The sequence below is a fragment of the Hypanus sabinus genome, chromosome 3 (genome assembly GCF_030144855.1).
Source record: "Hypanus sabinus isolate sHypSab1 chromosome 3, sHypSab1.hap1, whole genome shotgun sequence".
In the NCBI taxonomy this organism is placed as follows: domain Eukaryota; kingdom Metazoa; phylum Chordata; class Chondrichthyes; order Myliobatiformes; family Dasyatidae; genus Hypanus; species Hypanus sabinus.
The window spans coordinates 178,986,412-179,005,172 of record NC_082708.1 but is presented as its reverse complement, the minus strand read 5'-3'; the positions used below and the strand labels follow the sequence as shown (position 1 = coordinate 179,005,172).

The window sequence follows — 18,761 nt, the reverse complement described above, 5'->3', positions numbered from 1 at the left end:
TACAAGTTACCTTACGTATTTATATTCATTGTGTTTTTTATTATTATGTTATCTACCGATTGTGTGTTTTTATTTGCGCTGCATCAGTTCCAGAGAAACAATTATTTCATTTTTCTTTGCACTTGTGTAGTGAAAATGACATTAAACGTTAACCAATCTTGAATTGAACATCAGCAAGTGATGAGTGGATTTTCCCTTTGGTTACTATCATTGGGATGGGTGAATGTAATTTGACATCTATCTGCTCAGGTTGGGATATTAGAAACACAGAAAACGTATAGCACAATACAAATCAGCCGAGTTTGTGCTGGGAAGATTCCAACCCTCTGAAGGTGTTGCCCCTTGTAGGAGCCACGTATCCATTTTCTGTCTGCAATGTATTTTGCGGCATGTGTATTATGATAATCGGGGATGTGGGTTGGGGTATGGTAGAAGCAAAGTAGTTTAGTTTAGTCTAGTTGAGAAATAGAGGCAGCTCAGGGATGATACTTTTTTTTTGTTGGCCACTAATTCAGTTTGAACATTTAAATTTGCTAATTTTGCTCTTCGAACACTTAAATACATATCAAGCTCTAATTGATACGTTATTGGAACACACCCACCCCTCTCTGTGTGAAAATACTTACTTCTGACATCCCGCCTGTACCTACTTCCAAGCACCTTAAAACTATGCTGCCTCCTGTTAGCCATTTCAGCCCCGGGAAAAAGCCTCTGGCTTTCCAGACAATCAATGACTCTCATCATCTTGTACACCTCTATCAGGTCACCTCTCATCCTCTGTCTCTCCAAGGGGAAAAGGCCAAGTTCACTCAACCTATTCTCATAAGACATACCTTCCAATCTTGGCAACATCCTCGTAAATCTCCTCTGCACCTTTTCTATAGTATCCATATCGTTCCTGTTGTGAGGTGACTAGAACTGAACACAGTACTCCAAGTGGGGTCTAACTAACTTATATAGCTGTAACAATACCTCACAGCTATTGAACTCAATCCTTCAGTTGATGAAGACCAACACATCATATTCTTTCTTGACAACTGTGTCAAACTATACAGTAGCTTTGAGTGTTCTTTGGACAGGGACCCCAAGATGTCTGTGAACCTCCACGCTACCAAGAGTGTTATCATTATTATATTCTGTCTTCAAATTTGACCTACCAAAATGAACCCTTAAGTGTGAAAATGAATCCTTCACACTTACCTGGGTTGAACTCCATCTGAAATTCTCAGCCCAGTTCTGCATCCATCGATGTCCTTCTGTAACTTCTGACTATCCACAACACCTGCAACTATTGTGTCATCAGCAAACTTACTTAGCCACCCTTCTACTTCCTCATCCAGGTCACTTATAAAAAAAATCACAAAGAGGAGGGGTCCCAGAACAGATCCCTGCAGAACACTACTGGTCACCCACCTCCATCCATAATGCAAACCATCTACAACCACCCTTTGCCTTCTGTGGGCAAGCCAGTTCTAGATCCACAAAGCAGGGTCTCCTTGGACCCCATGCCTCCTTATTTTCTGAAGGGGAACCTTATCAAATGCCTTACTGAAATCCATATACACTACATCTACTGCTCTACCTTCATCAATCCATGTACACTACATTCTCAAAGAATTCAATCAGGCTTATAAGGGATGACCTGCCCTTGACAAAGCCATGCTGACTATCCCTTATCAGGTAATGTCTCTCCAAGTACTTATAAATCCTGCCTCTCAGTATCTTCTCCAACAACTTGCCCACCACTGAAGTCAGACTCACTGGGCTATAATTTCCTGGCTTATCTCTACTCCTTTTCTTGAACAAGGGAACAACATTTGCAACCCTCCAATCTTCTGGTACTTCTCTCGTCACCTATTGATGTTACAAAGATCATTACCAGAGGCTCAGCAATCTCCTCCCTTGCTTCCCACAGTAGCCTGGGGTATATCTCATCCAGACCCGGCAATTTATCTAACTTAATGCTTTTCAGAAGGTCCAGCACATCCTCTTTCTTAATGTCTATATGCTCAAGTGTTTCAGTCCACTGTAAGTCATCCCCACAATTACCAAAGTCTTTTTCCCTGGTGAATACTAAAGCAAAGTATTTATTGAGTACCTCTGCAACATCCTCCAACTCCATGCACATTTTTCCACTATCACACCTATTCTCACACAGCTGATCCTCTTGCTCTTCACTATTTGTAGAATGCCTTGGGGATTTTCCTTAATCCTGTTTGTTAAGGCCTTCTCATGGCCCCTTCGAGCTCTCCTAATTTAATTCTTAAACTCCTTACTGGCAACCTTGTAATTTTCTAGAACTGTAATAGTACCTAGTTTCTTGAACCTTTGATAAGCTTTTCTTTACTTCTTAACTAGATTTTCTACATCCCTTCTATACCATTGTTCTACTACTCGAACATCCTTTCCCTGCCTCAATGGAACATACCAATGCAGGAAACCATGCAAATGTTCCATAAATATTTGCCTCATTTCTGCCATGCGTTTCATGAGAACATCTGCTCCCAATTTATGCTGTCAAGTTTCTGCCTAAGAGCATCATATTTCCCCCTAACCCAATTAAATGTTTTCCCAAAATGTCTGCACCTATCACTCTCCAGCCCTATGGTAATGGAGATAGAGTTGTGATTACTACCTCCGAAATTCTCTCCTACTGAGAGATCTGACACCTGATCAGCTTCATTTCCCAATACCAGATCAAGTCCAGCCTTTCCCCTAGTTGGCTCATCTACATACTGCATCAGGAAATCTTCCTGAACACACCTAACAAACTCTACCCCATCTATAAAAAGATTGCAGCTTGCTGCTGTGCGGAGGGACTCAGGAGGGCTTGTGCAAGAATCACAAAAGGTTGGATTGCAAGAGCAGTAGGATATCAAAGCAGCAAATGGGATGTTGGCCTTCATTGCTAGAGGGATTACATTTAAGAGCAGGGAGGTCATGCCACAACTGTTCAGGGCACTGCTGAGGCTGCATCTGGAGTTATTTGCGCACTTCTGGTCTCCTTATTGGCTTTGGAGGCAGTGCAGAGGAGGTTCACCAGTTTGATTCCAGAGATGAGGGGGCTAGGCTATGAGGAGAGATTGAGCCACCTGGGACTGTACTCACTGGAATCCAGAAGAATGAGAGATCTTATAGAAACATATAAAGTTATGAAAGGGGTAGATAAGATAGAGACATGAAAGTTATTTCCACTGGTAGGTGAGACTGGAACTAGGGAACAGAGCCTCAAGATTCGGGGGAGTAGATTTAGGATGAAGATGAGGAGGAACTGCTTTTCCCAGAGAGTGTTGAATTTGTGGAGTTCTCTGCCCAATGAAGCATGAGGGCTACCTCAGAAAATATATTGAAGATAAAGTTGGATAGATTTTTGCATAGTAAGGAAATTATGAGTTATAGGGGAAAGGCAGGTAGGTGGAGATGAGCCATGATCTTATTGAATGGTAGAGCAGGCTCGATGGGCCAGACGGCCTACTCCTGCTCCCATTTCTTATGCTCTTGCATTCTACCCCCTTGCTCTAATGAGATGCCAGTCAATACTAGGAAAGTTAAAAACTCCCATCACAACAACCATATTATTATTGGTTTGTTCCAGAATCTGCCTCCCTATCTGCTCATCGATGTCTCTGTTACTACTGGGGGGGAGTCTATTTAAAATAAACATGCAGTAGAGTCATTTCTCCCTTCCTGTTTCTGACTTCCACCCACACTGACTCAGTACACAATCCCTCCATGTCTTCCTCCTTTTCTGCAGCTGTGACACTATCCCTGATTAGCAATGCCACACTCCCCACCTCCTTTCTGCCCCTGAGATATGCAAGTATCTGTATGGCACAACATTATAGCTCCACGTATTGATCCACACTCTAAGTTAATCCACCTCGTTTATGATACTCCTTGCATTAAAATAGACACATCTCAAACCATTTGGTTGAGTGCATTATCTGCCTATGCTTCCTCACAAACTTCCTACAAGCTGTGTATACTTGTGTGCCACCCGCCCCATCCTCTACCTCTTCACTTCGGTTCCCACCCCCCTTCAAATCTAGTTTAAACACTCCCCAAACCTCCCTCCCAAGGACATTGGTTCTCCTCTATTTCAGGTGCAACCCGTCCCACTTGTACAGATCACCCCTTCCCCAGAAAAGGTTGCAAGAACTTAAAACCCTGCCCCTTGCACCATCTCCTCAGCCACTCAATCATCTGCACTAACTTCTTGTTCTGACCTTCCCCAGCTTGTGGCATCGGGAATAATCTAGAGATGATCACCTTGGAGGTCCTGCTCTTCAGCCTCCTTCCTAACTCCCTAAACTCACTGCGCAGGACCTCTACCCCATTCCTGCCTATGTCATTGGTACCAACCTGTACCACGACCTCTGGCTGCTCACCTTCTCCTTCAAGAATATTCTGCAACCACTCAGAGACATCCTGGACCCTAGCAACCAGGATGCAACAGATTATCCTGGCATCTCTTTTGCTGACACAGAATTTCCTATCTGTCTTCCAAACTGTTGAGTTCCCTATAACTACAGCTCAGCCTGAATCCACCCTACTACTCGGAGGCTCAGAGCCTCAGAATCTCTCAATCAGATGTTGCCCTGGTCAAGGACAGAGACTCTCACTTCACCTCTGAAGTTCAGCTCTTCTCTCCGTGTTTGGATCAATGAAGTCGAGGGCTGTGTCACCTTAGTGGGATCCAAACCAAGCTGCTGCAAACAGGCTAAGCAAGTACAACAACAAAAAAAATCTGCCTTGTATGGTAAATCTCCTTTAAACTTTCCTCCTCTCACCTTAAACATATGTGCTCTAGTATTTGACACTTCCTCGCTTGGAAAATTGCTTTGTCCACCCTACCTAGGGCTCTCAAAATGCCCTGTCTCCCCTCAGCCTCTGATGCACCAGAGAAGGCAACACAACGTGCTCATGGATTGACAGAGAACAGCAGGTGGAGGGAGGGCTACTGGGGCATCAGCGCTTCAGAAACAGGGTTATGATCACTGAATTATATGACATAAAATTCATTATTTTTCAGCAGCTCTGCACTGCAAAGACAAAAAATTACAATAAAATAAATAAACAGTGCAAAAGTCACTGGTCCACATAGTCTCAGCTGAAACTTAACAGGGCATGCAATTGTGACAGAGGAGCATTTAAAACAAGAATTGGTCTATCTACAACCAGCTGATCACAAAAATTCTTCTCCTTTTCTTGAACAGAGTTGAGGGGCTGAGGAGGTTAAAGCAAGTTGCGGAAGGCTGACGATTTTGGTCAACGATTTCCCTGCTGTCATCCGATTGTCAAACGGTCCATGAACCCATGAACTCTAACTCACTAGTTTGCTCTCCTTTCTGGACTATTTACCAGTGCCTATGAAATGTATCTCCCCCCCCATTCCCCAGAAATTTTCATGCTTTATTGTTTTACAACATTGAATCACAGTGGATTTAATTTGGCTTTTTTGACACTGGTCAACAGAAAAAGACTCTTTTGTGTCAAAGTGAAAACTGATCTTCACAAAGTGATGCAAATTAGTTACAAATATAAAACACCAAATAATTGTTTGCACCTGTATTTACCCCTTTATTATGACACACCAAAACATCACTGGTGCAGCCAATTGGTTTTAGAAGTCACATATTTAGTTAAAACAGTACTTGCCAAAGAGAAAACAAATTTCTATACATTGGTCTAAATGTGTTCCAATTATTAAACACAGAATTATTGATTGCATATTTACTTATCCCTTTCAAGTCAGTACCTAAGTCTGACTGGATAGGTTCTCTATCAGCTTTGCACATTCTTTTTACAAAACTGCTCAAGCTCTGTCAGATTGTATGAGGATCATGAGTGAACAGCGCTTTTCAAATCCAGCCACAAATTTTCAATTGGATTGAGGTCTGGACTCTGACTTGGCCACTCCAGGATATTAATTTTGTTGTTTATAAGCCATTCCTGTGTAGCTTTGGCTCTATGCTTGGGGTCATTGTCTTGCTGGAAAACAAACCTTTCTAGTCGCAGTTCTCTTGCAGACTGCACCAGGTTTTCCTCCAGGATTTCCCTCTATTTTGCTGCATTCATTTTACCCTCTACCTTCACAAGTCTTCCAAGGCCTGCTGCAGTGAAGCATCCCCAAAGCATTATGCAGCCAGAACCATGCTTCACAGTTGGGATGGTGTATTTTGGTGATGTGCAGTGTTTGGTTTATGCCAAACATAGCATTTAGTCTGAAAGCTAAAAAGCTCAACTTTGGTTTCATCAATCTATAGACCCTTCTTCCAGCTGACTTCAGAGTCTCCCACATGCCTTCTGGCAATCTAGCCAAGATTTCATGTGAGTTTTTTTTAACAGTGGCTTTCTCTTTGCCACTCTCCCATAAAGCTGCAACTGGTGAAGCACCCGGGCAACAATTGCTGTTAATGCAGTCTCTCCCATCTCAGCCACTGAAGCTTGTAACTCTTCCAGAGTTGTCATATGTCTCTTGGTGTCCCCCCCATTTGTCCCTTTCTTGCACGGTCACTCAGTTTTTGAGGACGGCCTGCTCCAGGCAGATTTACAGCTGTGCCATATTCTTTCCATTTCTTGATGATTGACTTAACTGTACTCCAAGGGATATTCAGTGACTTGGAAAATTTCTTGCATCTTTTCATACCCTTTTTGGTTGCTTGGAGTGTTCTTTTGTCTTCATGGCGTAGTTTTTGCCAGGATACCGACTCACCAGCAGTTGGACCTTCCAGATACAGGTGTATTTTTACTACAATCAAATGAAACACCTTGACTGCACAAGGGTGATCTCCATTTAACTAATTATGTGACTTCTAAAACCAATTGGCTGCACCAGGGATGAATTTATGTGTCATACTAAAGAGATAAATACTTATGCAATCAATTATTTGATGCTTTATATTTGTAATTAATTTAGATCACTTTGTGCAGATCTGTTTTCACTTTGACATGAAAGAGCCTTTTTCTGTTGATCAGTGTCAAAAAAAGTCAAATTAAATCCACTATGATTCAATGTTATAAAACAATAAAACATGAAAGCCTCTGGGAAGGGGGAAATACTTATTATAGGCACTGTATTTATTTCCTTTTTATATTTCTTAATGTAATTTGTAGCACTTTTTATGCATTGCACCGTACTGCTACCAGAAAACAACAAATTTCACAACATATGACATGATAATAAACCTGATTCTAATTCTGATTCAATGTCCTCTGTGCTGACATTCCTAGTGGTCTTGGGTTCCCTTCAGGAAAAATTCATTCATCCAAGACCTTTGAAAAGACTTTATCTGTACAAAAATTGACACCACAATTGAGACTGACGCCAGGGTGTTTAGGAATGAGTGAGGAGCCATTGTTTGGCAGTTGAGGGAAAGGGAAGTGAGGTACATGATTTTAGCCTGGGGCACTGGAGACTGTTTCAATCAAAGAACTTGTTCATTGTTTTTGGACGGGTGAGTGGTATGCAGACATCAAAGATGCATTCATACTCTGTGGTAGAGAGTTGGCTGGATGGGGATGGCTGTCATAGGTTAGCTCAGTGGTGATGTTAGAATCTGGTCTTTCGGACTTTCAAGTTCCTACATCTTCTCCGCTGAAGAAAGATGCGAGGACCTCACTGTTTTGGAGGCCTGAGTTTCTACAGATGTGCTACAGAAAATATCCAGACATGATGCATCTCAGCCTGGTATGGGCAAATGGATCATTGGAACCTGGAGAGAGAGGTAAACACAGCTGAGCTCCACTTGTACTTACTGTAGATTTTATGTATGGCTTGCCACTTCCTTCCATACAGTTCACCTTCATGGTACATTGCTTCAGGAAGGCTAACGGTACCATCAAGGATGCCTGCTACCCTGGCCATTTCTCTTTCTCTCTTCTAGCTTCAAGAGAAGATTTTTTTCTATCTATCAAAATAAATTTTATTCAGAATAAAAAGTATTTCTAAGAATAAATCATGAAATAACTTTTCATTCTTAAATTCATAGTTAATGCTTTCAGTTCTGTTCCATTACGTTCCTTAAAACCAATATGATTGTTGCAGCTCATGTGGTTCCCCCTCCTGTTACTATTGTAATAATTGAGGGACTTCCTCAACCAACCTGGCCCCTCACTCTCCAGCAGCAGAAGAAGCTATACTGTGGTCCTTCCACACGGAACCCTTGCAGAGGCTTCTCTAAACTTCTCAGCACATTCTCCTGCAGCCTGGAATATGCCAGTTGTAGCATTCCTGCATGGATATCTTGACATGCTGAAAGACCAACAAGTTTTGGACAGACGAAAGGGCTTAATGATCTGCACTTTATGTCCATTTCTGTGTGTCCCCCTGGCAATGTTTTGGCAATGATTTCCACAGATTACCTACCCGCTGGCTAAAAAACAATTCCACCTATGCTCTAAAGGGGTATTCTGAGACTGTGACCTCTGGTCCTAGCCTTCTCCACTATACTAAATATTCTCTTCAAATCCACTCTATCTTGGTCTTTTAATATTCCATACGTTTCAATGGGATTCCTCCCTTATTCTTCTAAACTCCAGTAAGTACAGACCCAGAGCCATTAAACACTCCTCATATATTAGCCATTTCATTCTGGAATAATTCTTGTGAACCTATTCTGGATCCTTCCCAACTTTTCTTAGATAATGGACCCTAAGCTGCTCACAATACTTCAAGTGCAGGCTGACTAATGTCTTATAAAGCCACAGCATTACATCCTTGCTTTTATATTCTAGTCCTCTTGAAATGAATGCTAACATTGCATTTGCCTTCATTACCACTGTTTGAACAAGCAGGTTAACCTTCAGGGAATCTTGCACGAGGGCTCCCACATTTGCACCTCTGATTTTTGATTTTTTTTCCACATTTAGAAAATAGTCTATGCCTTTATTCCTTCCACCAAAATGTGAGACCATAAACTTCCCTACACTGTCTTCCAGCTGCCACTTCTTAGCCCTTTCTCGCAATCTGTCTAAGAACTTCTGCAGACTGCCTGCTTCCTCAACACTACCTGCCTCTCAACCAATATCCCTTTGTATCATTTGCAGACTTGGCCACAAAGCCATCAGTTCTGTCATCCAAGTTATTGACATGTAACGTAAAAATAAGTGGTCCCAACAACAACCCCTGTGGAACACCACTTGTCACCTGCAGTCAACCAGAAAAGACTCCCTTTATTCCCAGTCTTTGATTCCAGCCAGTCAGCCAATCTTTTATCCATTCTAGTATCATTCCTGTAGTACCATGGGTCCTTATGTTATGCAGCCTCATGTGCTACCACCAAGCACATCATTCTCTTCCCCCCGCCGCACTTTTTGCCTTCCACAGGGATCGCTCCCTGCACGGCTCCCTTGTCCATTCATCCCTCCCTAATGATCTCCTGCCCGGTACTTATCCTTACAAGTGGAACAGGTGCCACACCTGCCCCTACACTTCCTCCCTCACTACCATTCAGGGCCCCAAACAGTCCTTCAAGATGAGGCGACCCTTAACCTGTGAGTCTGTTGAGGTAATAAACTGTATCCGGTGCTCCCGGTATGGCCTCCTGTATATCGGTGAGACCTGATGTACAAACTTTGTCGAGCACCTAGCTCTGTCTGCCAGGAAAAACGGGATCTCCAGGGTGGCCACCCATTTCAATTCGACTTCATATTCCCATTCTAACATATCACCTCATGGCCTCTTCTACTGCCGTGATGAGGCCACATTCAGGTTGGAGGAGCAACACCTCATATTCTGTTAGCCTCCAACCTGATGGCATGAACATTCATTTCTAAAACTTCTGATAATTGCCCCCTTTCACCATTCCAAATTCTCATTTCCCTCTCTCATTTTATCTCCTTACCTGCCCATCACCTTTGTATGGTGCTCCTCCCCTTCCCCTTCTTCAAGCCTTCTGTCCTCTCCTATCAGATTCTCCTTTCTCGAGCCTTTTTATGACTTACGCCGATCGACTTCCCAGTTCTTTATTTCACCCCTCCCCCTCTACCAGTTTCACCTATCACCTATTACCTTGTGCCTCTTCCTCCCCTCCTCCCATCTGCTTGGTCTGACTTCTCATCTCTTTTTTCCAGTCCTGATGAAGAGTCTCAGTCTGAAATGTTGTCTGTACTTTTTTCCACAGATGCTGCCTGACCTGCTGAGTTCCTCCAGCATTTTGTGTGTATTGCTTTGATTTCCAGCATCTGCAGATTTTCTCTTGCTCATGGGTGGTACCTTGTTAAAGCCTTCTGAAAATACAAATAATCAACATTCACTGACTCCTTTGTCTGTCCTGCCTACTACTTACTCAAAGAATTCCAACAGATCAGTCAGGCAAGATTTCCCCTTAAGGAAACTATGCTGACTTTGGACTTTTTTATCATGGTGTCCAAGCATCCCAAAACCTCATCCTTAATAATTAATTCAAACTTCTTCCCAACCACCGAGCTCAGACTAACTGGCCTATGATTTATTTTCTTCTGCCTCCCTCCCTTTGAGAAAAATAGAGTGACATTTATAATTTACCACTCCTCTGGAACCATTCCAGAATCTAATGATTCTTGAAAGATCATTACTCATGCCTCTACAACCTCCTCAGCCACCTCTTTCAGAAACATGGGCTGTAGACCATCTGTTGACTTATTTAAGTTCAGACCTTTCAGTTTCCCAAGCACTTTCTCCTTAGTTATAGAAACTAAACTCACTTTACTAAACTGAACTTCACACAGACAAGGAATTTTCTTACATCCTGGTGCTAACTAATCTGAATCTGATTACTTCACATGGGTGGGTTGCCTTGGCAGATCTTTGCCCTTTCTTCAGCCAGAGGCAAGGTGCCAGAAGACTGGATAACAACCATTGTTGTTCCTTTGATTGATTCAGGTAATAGGGACAAACTAGGGAATTATAGGCCTCTGAGTCTTAAATCAACGGTAGAAAAATTACTGGAGAAAATTCTTTGGTGGAGGATTTACTCACACTTGGGCAAACCATAGACATATCAGAGATAGTCTCTGATATGTTTGGGAAAGAAGAAATTGTGAAGAAATATATTATAAGTATGCATCATCAGAAAAAGTATAGACCAGGGGTTTCCAACCTGAGGTGCCTGCACCCCCAGGGGGTGTGAGATGGGATTTCAGGGGGTGCGACAAAGAGTGGTGAGTCACAAGTCATCACTCAGCCAGCTGCCAGTGTGCCTTGAGAAGTGGTAGTAATGCTTGTCCCAAGCACACTCCAGTCTCCCGCTGCCCGTGTCGAGAGAGATGTAAACTCACTCCAGTCTCCCAATGCCCGAGTCAGCATTGAGGATTCTCATCAGTGTTACCTGGGAGTTACACCTCAGAGTTGAGGAGTCTCATCAGTGTTAGCTAGAAGGTTACATCTCAGAGTTAAGAATCATCTCATAATTTCAAATTCTTTATACGTCCCGAATCAACCATTGAGTAACGACTTCACGTTAAAACCAAACCCGCAGTAGGAAAATTATTCAATTATAAAATTTTTAAAAGCTGCATTTTGATAAAAAGCAGCTGAAGTCATTCATTCGTATTTGTCTCAATGCATTAAAGAAGTTTTTGAATTTCAAAGGTTTTTTTTCTCTTAAAAGGTTTTTTTCTTGAATCGTTGATAATTTTGAATTGTGTCAGTTGAGGAGGTATCATGGTTAGTACTGAGGACTTTGAATCGTGTGATGGGAGTTCATATCTCTGGTAATCATTGGAAATAGGTGTGTAAATTCAGTAGAGCGAAGCCTACTAAGTCGCATTGCATCCCTGTAGCATTTCCACCTGGCGATTTATCTTGGCGTAACTGCAATTATTGTCGTAATATAATATTCAAAAGCGTATTTCTCACGATACTTTGCTATAGGCGTGTCTGGTTGAGTAAAGTGGTCATCCCTGACTTAGTCAAATAGTTTTTCTTATATTAGCTCATATTTTTCTCTTTACCCTTAACCCTTCATTAACCCTTCATCATGTCAAAAAGAGGAAAATGGAATGATGACTATGTGTGCTTTGGCTTCACTTGCACAACAGGAAATGATGGCTTGCAGAAACCCCAGTGCATTCTTGGTAGCGCTGTGTTTTCCAAATCTGAAGCCATCCAAGCTCCAGGAGCACTTCAAGAACAAGCATGGCAGAGCTGAAGTTGGGTTATCGAAAATCAAAAGAGCTTGTTTTGATTCACATGGAACTCTTCCAAAATTAGGTTTCATTTCTGTTGAAAAACCGCTACTTCTTGCTTCATAGTAAATGGCATATAAAGTGGCCAATTCCAAGAAGCCCCATACAATTGTGGAAGATCTCATCAAGCCATGTGCACTGGAAATGGCGACAATTATCCTGGGCAAAGAAGCAAGAAAAAGATTTGAACAGGTGCCCCCATCAAAATAATGTCATTCACAACCGAATCAGTGATTTGAGTGAAGATATTTTGGACCAAGTCATCCCAGATGTAAGAGCTAGTCCTCTTAAAATCTCTATTCAGTTGGATGAGTCAATTGATGTCTCCAGTTGTAGTCAACTCATCACATTAGTGAGGTATGTCAATGATGGTGCTGTGAAGGAAGATTTCCTGTTTTATTAAGATCTGAAAACAAACACAACTGCAAAGGATGTGATGCAGCTGGTGAAAGACTTCTTTGCCAAACATGATTTAGATATCAAAGTCATTGGTTCTGTGTGCACTGATGGGGCACCTGCAATGCTTGGAAATAAATCTGGCTTTTCTGCATCGATGAAAAAGGAGATTCCAGACTTGCGTTACCCATTGGTTTCTTCATCGGCATGCTTTGGCATCAAAAACATTGCCTCCAAATTTGAAGAAAATCCTTGATACTTGTGTGAAGATCATCAACTGGATCAGGGGGTGTGCTTTGAACCATTGCATCTTCAAATCATTTTGTGAGGATCTGGGAAGTGAGCATTCAGTTTTGCTTTTCCACACAGAGGTCCATTGATTGTCATGAGGACAAGCTTTAACCTGCTTCTTTGAACTGCGGGAAGAAATCAAAGTTTTTCTGGAGGAACGTGAATGTGACCTGGTTGGGGCAATGGAATCACAGGAGTTCGCCGAAATGCTGGCTTACTTAGCTGACATTTTCACTCGTATGAATGACCTGAGTGTTTCTCTTCAAGGAAAAGGGATAAACATATTGAAGGCTTGTGAAAAGTTGAATGCTTTCAAAGAAAAGTTATGTCTTTGGCGTCCAAGGATGGAAAGGGGCAGTCTCTCAAATTTTCCTTCACTAGAAGAGATGGGTGATGATGCTGGATCCATAACTCCTACTGTGCGTGAAGAAATCGTGGCTCATTTAAAATGCTGTCAGAATTGTTTGATGGATATTTTGCTGCTGAAGACCTTAAGATATCAGAAGAATGGATCATGAATCCATATTCCTACAATTTGGAGAAAATGTCAGATGATGAAGTGCTGAAGGAAGATCTTATTGATTTGCAGACAAATCGAGCTCTTGAAATGCAATTTGAAAGTAAGTCTTTGGAGGAGTTTTGGTGTGCAGCACTGGATATGTTCCCAAGACTTGGTGGAAAAGCACTCCGTGTCCTCAGTCTATTTGCAACAACATACTTGTGTGAATCTGGATTCAGTTCTCTTTTGTCAATCAAGACAAAATCTATGAATCACCTGAATCCATAGGCAGAGCTACGGATCGCAGTCGGCAAGGGAGTTCCACGTTTTGACAAAATCATGAATGAGAAGCAGGAGCAAGGAAGTCATTGAATTTTATGTTCACAATTGGGATTGATTTTACTGTATACAATTCTTTCTAAATAAATTAGAATCTAATTGCTCAATTTATATTTGCATTTTATACACTGAGTTAAAAGCTTGTTTTTTTTTCAGTTCAATTTGTTCACCCGCAGTATTGTACATGGTTCAAAAATTAGAAATTAGACTTCTTCATCTTCAAATGTGATATTACTTTTGTAGAGGGTGTGAACATTAATCAAACATTTCCTAGGGATGTGGGACATAGAAAAGGTTGGGAACCACTGGTATAGACAAAGGCAAATATTTTCTATTAGCAGAAAGCTCAAGCATGAAGGTGACATAGAGTGAAGGTGATTGGTGACAGAACCAAAAGTGACAAGTGATAAGGAGCAAGTAAAATCTGGAATGCCTCAATCAGGAGTGGAGGCAAATTCCATTTACTGTTCCAAAGAGAGCTGGATACATATATAAAAGGAAAAAATTTGCATGGCTTTGGAACAAGGCCATTGAGTTGGTTTGGCTGGTATGCTTCTGTATAGACAAGCAAAATGCCCTCTCTCTGTGGAATAACTATTCCATCCTTCTTGTATAATGCACTACCTGCGTCATCTGAGGGTTTTCAACTCCACCAGTCTAATATTGATGGCTTGCTTCAGAAGAACTTTATACATTCTCCTTGCAACAAGTTGAAGTGTCATTTGTTGCTCTTGAACCAACATTTTGTCGTGAATCCATGTGACAAATATTCCACAAAATTGACCTTGTTAGGCAACTGGTCTGTTGTATTCAACTAGCCCTCGGAATCTGCCCCTGTCTTGATTGCAGCATAGCTCTTCTCACCTGTTTCATGAAATTTTGATGCCCTTCTCATTATGCAGCTTTTGTAGAAATGTTGTTTTTATTCCTCCATACTCTCCCTTATGCAGTACATTTCTTTCCTACCCACAGGTGTAGGTAAGTGTAACAGTTGCAACATTTGAGTAACCTTCACTGTACTTTCCTTATGCAGCTTGATGTATTTCGCTTCACCCTATGTGTTTCCTGTTGCCTCATTGAGCCATAGATTTGTACAGTACAGAAATGGGACCTTTAGCCCACAATACCCCGAAACCCTTGCTGACCTTTTTGCCCATCTATGTTAATTGTATTTGACCACTTTGGGTCTATATTATTCTGCCTTCCAGTGCAGTCTCATAGTTCTGCCAAGCTTTGTGGGCATGCTATGTTGGTGCCAGTATGTGTGGCGATATTTGGGGCTGCTCCCATCACATTATTAGGTTGTGTTGCAACACACACAAAATGCTCGGCCTGAAATGTTGACTGTTTACTCTTTTCCATAGATGCTGCCTGGCCTGCTGAGTTCCTCCAGTATTTTGTGTGTGTTGCTTTGATTTCCAGCATCTGCAGATTTTCTCTTGTTTGTGATAGGTTCTGTTGGTTGTTAACATAAATAGTTAATTCCACTGTACATCATTTTGATGTACATGTGATAAATAAATGAATATAAGTCTGTTAATATCTGATTCCACATATCTTTTGCATCAAGTTCCAGGCATCAACTATCTCCATATAAAAAACTTACATCATCCCCTTTCATACTCCTTCCTCTTGCCTGAAAATTATGTCCTCTTGTTTTGATACTACTATGGGAAAAAAAATCTTTCAATCTGTATTTGGCAATGTGGAGTGGAGAGCAAGTTTGTAAATCTGGCATTAGCAGAGGATGTTGGAATAATGAGGGTGGAGTACTGGGAGAGGGGTGTGAGACAGGTGGCAGAGAAGGAGTGCCAGGGGCAGTGATCCTAACCTTGAGACACCAGGCAAGGTTATTTGATTCCAAACAATTGGTTTATTGATCATTACAGATGTTTCTCTGCTGCTTCCGGCTCCCTCCCCTCTTCCTTCCCCTTTTCCCGACCATGATTCTCCTCTCCCTACTCCCTTTGCACTCTCAGTCCACAATAGAGACACATATCAGAATCAGGTTTATCATTACTCATGTATGTCGTGATTTTTTTTGCAGCAGTAGTGCAGTGTATTTCATAAAATTACTACAGTATTGTGCAACAATCTTGGACATCCAGGTTATATATTTGTGCCTAAGACTTTTGCCCAGTACTGTATCACTATGAGGTCACCTCTTAGACTCTTTTCTCCAGGGAAAGTAAGCACAGCTATCCAATATTTATGTTGCAACAAACAAGGTGAACCCAAACGCAGGACACAGGCACGGAGATTGAGTTAGGATGCAGACGCGGGAGTGAGCGTTGAACGGTAAACAGGAGGGAGTGCAGGAAAGCAGGAGGCAGACGGAACTTATCTTGAAATGGAGCGTAGAAAAGGAAGAGGCAGACAGAACTTTTCTTAGCACGGAGAGACAGACTTACACAGGTAAACCTCGGTACTGGTGTAAACTCGGAATCATTATCTTGAAACGGAGAGACGGAGTTACACAGGTAAACCTCAGAACTGGAGTTGAACTTAGAAAACTTACCTTGACTCGGAGAGACTGAGTTGCACAGGTAAATCTTGGTACTGAAGCAAAACTTAGAACACACAATCCTAAGCGGCCAGGAAACGTTAATTACCACACTGGCAAAACCAGCGATCTGGCAACTAGTGGGTGCAAAGTTGTGTTTCTTATACTGCAGGTCTTGATGAAAACCAGGTGTGCCACCATCAAAGGAAATTAGGAGAAAATGGGGAATTAACAGTCGGGACCGTGACGATTCACCTGTAAAGAAATTCCTGCAATCCAGGCAATATCCTTGTTAACCTCCCATGTGCTCTCTCCAGCCCAACCAGAACTGCATACAATTCTCCAAGTGTGGTCTATCCATTTTTTAAATAAAGTTGCAACATAACTTGCCAACTTTTACATTCTGTGCACTGACTTATGAAGGCAATCATGCCACATGCTTTCTTTACCACCCTATTGATTTGTGTTGCCACTTTCGGAGTATTAAGCACTTGAAAGTCTGCCTGACTTTCTCAGCTGGCTTTTTGTTTGTTTCTACCATTACTTTGCATATGGTGGACTCTTGGACTCCATTGATAATTTGATATCTGATCAGCCAGTCCTGCCCAGCCCTAACAATCAATGAAACAACAATTATTCACTAGCAGCTTCAGCTCCAAAAAGAAAGGATTAAAGGATTCTTCCGGCTCTGGGTCATTTGTAAAGAACCAGTTATAGTTCACCATTTCCACTGTTTTGTTTTTGTGGGTGGGATTTGCAATCTGCTATTAAGGCATCTGACTCAATCTACAGGGTCTCCTGTGAGGGTTTTATGATATTATACAACTCTTTTCCCTGTGATCAATGAATTATAGTGACATCTTTACTTCAGTCTTTTCTGGTAATATCTGCCAAGCCAGCTGAATATACAGCAGGAACTTTGTTTTTATACTCTTTGATCTTTAAACAGGTTATTTATCAAGAATCCTGGAGGCTCAGGCAACTTCATTTGTTCTACGGTGTACTCTCAAATGAATCACGCAGCTTGCTCTCTCTCCCTGCGTTTCGACATCTTATCTCAATTAGGAGTCTTCATGCTGAGTACTTGGTTTTCCATGTTAGGCTTGGTACAAAACAACTCTCTCACTGTCTCTTTATTTCTCTCTGATGCTGGAAAATATAATTCAAACTAAAAGCAGGACTTCAGTCTCCTCTACCCCCTCATTGATGGTGGTAATGAGAAGAGGACTTTTCCCGGATGGTAAGGGTCCTTCATGGTGGTTGCTGACTTCTTGAGGTGCTGCTCTTTGAGGATGTTCTTGATGATGTGGGGTGGGTTGTGCTCCCCTGTACCATAAGTTGCAATAAGAAATATATACAAATAAGTAAGTAATAACAAAAGAGAGCAAAATATTGAAGGAAGTGGTGCTCATGTTTTCATGGACCAGTCAGAAATCTGATGATCGAGGGGAAGAAGTTCAGTGTGGGTCTTTGTGTGGACTTCACTAATGGTTGTAATGAGATGAGTACATGTCCTGGAAGGTGGTGGTCCTTAATGATGGATGCTGCCTCCTTGAAGATGTCCTCGTTGGTGGGGAGGTGCACACGATGGAGCTGGCTGAGCCTATAACCCTCTGAAGCTTTTTCCAATCCTGTGCATTGAAACCTCCGTATTAGGTGATAATGCAGCCAGTTAGAATGCTCTCCACTGCATGAATTTTCTAGAGGCATTGACGACATACTAAATCTACTCAGACTCCTAATGAAGTAAAGCCACTGGTGTGTCTTCTTCATGATTGCATCAATATGTTGGGCCCAGGGTAGATCCTCTTAGATGTTGGCACCTGGGAATGTGAAGCTACTCACCCTTTCCACTGCTGACCACTCAAAGAGGATTGGTGTGTGTGCTCCTGACTTCCCCTTCCTGAAGTCCACAACCAGTTCCTTGGTCTTGCTGAAGCTGAGTGAAAGGGTGTTGCTGCGACACCACTCAATCAGCCAGGCTATATCATTCCTTGTCACCATCTGAGATTCTGTGCTGTTGGTGAATTTATTGATGGCCTTTAAGCTGTGCCTAGGCACAGTCAAGAGTGCAGAGAGAGTAAAACAGTGGGCTAAGCATGTATCCTTGAGGTGTGCCAGTGTTGATTATCAGCGAGGAGGAGGAGGGGATGTTTGATGGCTAATATTGACTAAAGGTACTGTTCCTTGTCGTATGAATATCTGAGTCTATAAAGAAACATCTTGTTGCATAGATAAAGATAAAAAATTGCATTATTTGTCACATGTACAATGAAACATACAGTGTGTGCGTCATTTGTGTCAATGACCAATACAGTCCAAGGATTATGCTGGGGGTAGCTCATAATTGATTTCATGCTTTCAGTTCCAAAATATTGAAACAGAATATTTGAAAATACGGAAAATATTTTGCTTCAATACATAGCATTCCCACAACTTACTAACCCTGTCTGTACATCTTTGGAGTATGGGAAGAAACTGGAACACCAGGCGGTCACAAGGAGGACATACAAACTCATACGAAGTAGAACAGACGGAGGCAGGACCTGAACCCCAATCTTACAG

At 41.9% G+C, this 18,761-nt stretch overlaps 1 protein-coding gene across 4 annotated transcripts in view; it reads right to left on the bottom strand.

The window, feature by feature from the left end:
* The window catches only part of LOC132391931 (uncharacterized), a 30,635-nt gene that overhangs the window by 8,747 nt on the left and 3,127 nt on the right, over positions 1-18,761 (bottom strand). Inside the window, exon 1 of one of the 4 annotated variants that reach the window (XM_059965735.1) lies at positions 10,137-10,309. The exons of the other annotated variants lie outside the window; for them this stretch is intronic. The gene's annotated coding sequence lies outside the window, so the exon portion shown is untranslated. Of the gene's footprint in view, positions 1-10,136; positions 10,310-18,761 lie in introns of those variants that run through there. 4 annotated transcript variants of the gene reach the window in all.